Source organism: Calidris pugnax, unplaced genomic scaffold (genome assembly GCF_001431845.1).
Source record: "Calidris pugnax isolate Ruff unplaced genomic scaffold, ASM143184v1 scaffold199, whole genome shotgun sequence".
NCBI classification, from domain to species: Eukaryota; Metazoa; Chordata; class Aves; order Charadriiformes; family Scolopacidae; genus Calidris; species Calidris pugnax.
The window spans coordinates 861,671-867,174 of NW_015090970.1; positions in this window are offsets into that span (position 1 = coordinate 861,671).

Here is a 5,504-nt window from a genome sequence, read left to right on the forward strand (position 1 = left end):
CCCTTATTGCCCATTTCTTAACCAGAGGTTTGATTCTGTAATAAAAAGTATTTGGCAACAACTGAAATCTGCCAGTCATAATCAGTGACTGATATTTTAAGCAGTTTCGCCGATACAATTAAACACACTTGCAGAGCTTTTGAAACCCTGGTATCATTTCACAATTCTGTTAAAAAAAAAAAACAAAACTCTCTCAAATGTGTTTTTAATTGACAGCTGAAAGGGACATCTGCAAGACAGCATATGTGCCTTCAACACACACAGCAGCAAAAGCTGGCAGAAACCCAGCTACATACCTAATCATAGCTGTTAATTAAAACACTGGCATAAATTGTTTAGGTTTGAAGAGTCCCCAAATCAAAAATGACAGAAAATCATTCACAGCTGAACGCTATCATTCTTCACCCAGCAAACTCAAGCAACAATACATAATTACCTCGATTAAATTTGTTAAACAAACAGCTGATTTTTTTTCATGATTATTTAACCATGAACGCACTTTAATGATGGGAACGGTATTTTCTTGCGTATTTCTGAGAAAGGTTTTCTCTGTATAAACGAACTTATTTATTGAAGTGGAATTGAAGCTTATTTTTCCTTTGCAAGGATGGAAGGCTGCCGAGCTAAAGCCTGCAGTGGATCAAAGCTATCGGGGCTTGACATTTGCTAATTTTTGTGAATTGAGTTAATAAGACTTTCACTAAAACGAATTAAGATCGCCATCGCAATGAATGGAAATGATAGAACTGTCAATAACTGCGCTGAAAAAGCGGAAGTGCTAGAAAATACTTCTGTTCTCTCTTTGGGAAAAAGCCAGATGCTGTATTCGGATCAGACAATAATGATGTTGAAATACTTTCCATTCCAGTAACTAAGGAGGATGTTAAAACAACTGCTACTCATCTCAAACAATATTAAGTTGCCAGGTCTGGGTAACTTATAAGTGAGTGTTTCAAAAGAACCAACTAAGGACATATCCAGATGGTTAATGTTTATTATCAATCAATTTCAGAACAGTGGGGAAGCCCCAGGTGACTTGAAGAATGTTAATATTATGTCAATATTTTAACAGGGTAAACAGAATGACCCAAATACGCCTGTCAGTGTTACACAAACCCAGCCAAAAGACTGGAAGGACTTGATACATAAAAAGAACTACAAATAAAGACGGTTTAGTTAATGACAGAGGTGTTTTAAATAAGGCAGCAGCGCTGATGTAACAAGCAAATCTCTGTAGGGCTTTACCTCAGCACAGTATGATTTTCACAGCAAAGAAACAAGAACATGACAAATCAATATGGTGTGCACACGCAAACTCGTCCAAACACAAGCTGATACATCTTGAAATCTAATTTAAATTTTAATCAAGCCGGTTTATTAGTTCTTGATCTTTTTTTATCATCACTTACCATTCAATGTTGTTAACAATGACCTGGAAGAAAACAGAAACTTGTTACTGATAAAGTCCTAGATGACAAAGATCAAGGAAGTTCAACATAATTTGAAGAACACGCCATTGTTAAAGAATTATTATAACTGCTTGGCTACGCAGGCAGAAACAAACACCATCCACAGCCACACAGACAAGCTTAGGGCCATACTTCTAGTGATGAAAAATGCAAACAGCTCTGCTTTTTGGCATGGACAAAAATAGGTTCCTACCTAAGCCAAAAGGTAAAAAAAATAGAGGCAGCAAAATTGCTCTGCTGGAGATGGCAAATGTCACATGCCTCTTTTTGTGGTAACTTTTCACAGTTTCTCCCTTCCACCTGTGCAGCCCCAAATCAGCTGGATTCATCCCAGCTGTTCCCAGCATCTCAGGATGCTCCCCAGCCCTGTCCCATGGCCCCCTGTCACCCCCACCATGGACTCCAGGGCTCTGCTCCACCTTTTACTCTCACCCCGTGTGTCACCACTGTGACTGTCACCATTGCCATCGATTAAACCTAGTGGAAAAGCCTCCAGCCAGCCCTGAGTGCGGGGCATATAGACGTGGTGGTGGTGGTGGTGGTGCCCTTGAGTGGGAAGCTGAGATGTGATGGAAGAACTGGGGAAGAAGAAGGCTTTACTGGTGAGCTTCAGTGGAACATTGCAACCTGATGGGCACAAGTGTGGTGACAGGCACAAGAGGGGTGACTCGTCCCTGTCTGCTGCTCCACATTTCCAGTGCCCTCAAGAAAGAATTTGGAAACATGCGCATAGTTCAGAGGAGAATCACAACAACAAAAAAATATTAAAGGAAAACTACAAACTTAATGAGCCCCTTCAACTACAGCTTATCAAAGAGATGGCTTCGCCTTTGTCTTTTAAGTCCCTGAATGGGAACCAACTCCAGTCATGAAAGGGCTGGTCAAAAAGGCTCCTTTATCCAATTAATTCACGACGTTACTTTAATCAGATAAAAGGCCTACAGGATTAAATCTCTCTCCCCAAATTAAGAAATGCCTCTTCAAAAAATACCTGTATATTTCATTTTATGTGGTTGTTTACATCAGTGTTGTTTACATCTTCCTTGAGAGCAGACTCTAAAAAGTATTAACTCAGAATCTGCAGTTTAAATTAGCAAAAAAAAATAAATAATAATTGTATAGTCAACAGAAGCCTGGGAATTTGAGATGCAGGCAGGGAAATCCTATGATAATGCTTGCCTCATTTAAATATGAAGTGGTTCGTCACAGCGTTACCAAGTATTGTCATTTTGAACAGTGGTGCTAAGAGGTCTCATTCTCAGCTCGTTTACCCTGCTATTATTACGTTTGCTCTAGGTGCAGTCAGGATTTTCTGAGAACAATCTCATGAGAAAGGAGCTTTTTGTTTGTTTGTTTGAGTTCTGTAATGACTCAGAGTGCTCTAGCAGCCAGGTGACGTGGCCATTCTCACCAACCCATCCAGCTGCAGGCTTCCACCGAGGGTGCAGCTCCTCACACAGCCCCCGTTTTCATCCTCCTCTTAACATGGGGAATCTTGATTGCAATCCCTTAAAAATTGTTATTGGTTTTGTTTTGGTTTTTTTCCCTCTGTGTAAAAGCAACAACAGAGATAGATCAGCAGGAACACCTCGAAAAAACAACTTTGCATACAAAAATGGTCGAGCCTACGTTTTCTTTGGCTGGAAGACAAATCACACATCATTTAGTTCTCCTCTACCCGCAGCTGATTAACAAATACTTTCTAATCTCACGTTCTTCCCATTTATACCCCAGTGGCATCACTCCTGATCGATGATGCCATAAATGAGATCGCTGCCAGGGTCTTGGCTTTATGTATTTAAAATAAGCGTTGCATACAGGAAAAAAAAAAAAAAGCCAGAAAATGTCAGCACAACGATCGTGGACCAAGTGGAAGGTCATGGCAAAGTTGTACTCACTTTGTACAGAACTAGTGACTCACAACGTAAATAAACTCTGACATTCGTCTCACCAGGTTTTAGTATCGCTATAGTTTTTTAGCTTCGCCGCTTTACTTGAAAACAAAAAGAAACTAAAGGCAGTGAATTTATTATATCGTGCGCTTGGCTTTCACCCTCACTACCCACTAAACATTTCCTTTATGCAAAGAAAAAACACAGCAGGGTTAGGTGACAGCGTCAGCGTGGTGCTATAAACAAACGTCCTTCCAGTGCCTACTGGAAGAGAGCATCCGACTGGAGCTTCTCAGCGAAACCTACACGTACTGCTGTATATCCTAGAAACAAAATATTTTGTTATAGCTGTTGCTGAAATCACAAGCACATAAACCGACACAGACATTCGGGGCGTGTTATCAAGGGAACATTCACATTCATTCTGAATTCATCAGAGTGTATTTTCTTGGCTGACTCACAGCACCATATATACGTATTGTGCACTTACTAACATTTTATTAGAGGAAAAGAGTTTACATTGAAAGATTACACAAGTGTGACATTACATAGCTATGAGTCATACATCTTTGTGTACTTCGTTACCATGCATTCAGTGTATTGATTCTGCTCCAGTCACAGAAGTTTGGCTGCTCCTCCTGGCCATCCTGTGAACTTTTAGAATAAAAAGTATAGAAAGTTAAACAAGAGATATTCGTTATTTTAAAACACGTGTAGCTATTGAAAAGATCATTTACTCACCCTAGCAACCGTGCTTTCCTGAGATGGCTGTGTACAGCCACAAGCCTGGGATGGGCTCTGGCGAACACGCTCAAAATGCTGCTGAGAACCAGAGCCCATCAAGGGCCATCACTCTTTCCCCTCGTGGGGCACACAGCGCATAAAAGTGAGAGTTGTTCTCCTACCCGCCTCTGATCTCCTGCTCACTTAGAAATCCTTTTAGAAGTTATTGCAGAGGAAATACGGAGGAGGTAAGGGGAGAGCATAGCTCTTTCTCTGAACAGGCTCTCAAAGAATCGGTCTGTCCTGTGATAGATCATCATTTTTCCTCCTTTAAGAATTGCCACTTTTGCTCTTTGGCTCTTGGGTGGCTGCCAAGCAGCCATGAGCCTCAAAAACAGGAGTCTGAGGCACGTTATCAAAAATTATTGGAGAATAGCTCCTTCAGACTGGGCATCTGAGCTAGAGGCCAAGGTAAGGGAAGAGAACAGTCTTCCCTTCTGAAAAATCCAGCCCAGGACCATAAATTGGCTACGGCCAGAGGAGATCACAGAAGCTACTTGCATTATTTCTCTCATAATGTCATAGGGAAACGTTGATTTTGGCAACCTTTGTGCAGCAAATGGAAACTCTGCTAGCAACCTGGACTTCCATTAAACGCCAGGCTCCAGCATTTTCCTCGCAGGGAGACGGTACAAGAGTGGCATTAAACACCTCTCTGTCAATACTGAGATGGGTCCATGAGACACGAGGGCGACCAGAGCCAGAGGTGTCTTGTCACCAGCTCAGCCCCGTGGAGCAGGGCACCTGCCTCCACTGCTGTGCTTGTTCCCCCTCCTGCTCCCCACCTCATTTTCTGGGTACAGTCCCACCATGTCCCCCCCAGGGACGAATCCAGGCTGTGAGGGGAAAAATCAAACCCTTCACTCATGGTGTCTTCCTCAGCATCCCCAGGGCAGGGACCCCCTCAGTGTCCCCCATCCCACAGCAGGTCCCTCAGAGTCTCTGTTGGAACTTGGACCCACCAGTGTCCCCGCATGTCATGGTGTTTCCAGGGTGTTTCCAGGGCAGGCACCCCCTCAGTGTCCCCCATCCCACAGCGGGTCCCTCACGGTGTCTCACACACGGTCCCCTCATGTCAGTGAGGGTCCCTCAGTGTCCCCCTCACCCCTCAGCGTCCCCAGGGGGAGGCAGAGACCCCCCGGGTGTCCCCTCAGCTCTCGGGGCGTCCCCGGAGCAGGGTCCCCTCAGCCACCTCAGGCCGGGGGTCTCCCCTCGGCCCGGCGGCGAGCCCCCAGCGCTGAGGGGACGGCGGTGAGGGGGGGCCCGGCGGCCGTGCCGGGCCGGGCCCGGCCCCGCTCCGCTCCGCTCCGCCCCGCTCGGCCTGGGACCGCCGCCACCGCCTCCTTTTATACCGGGGCTA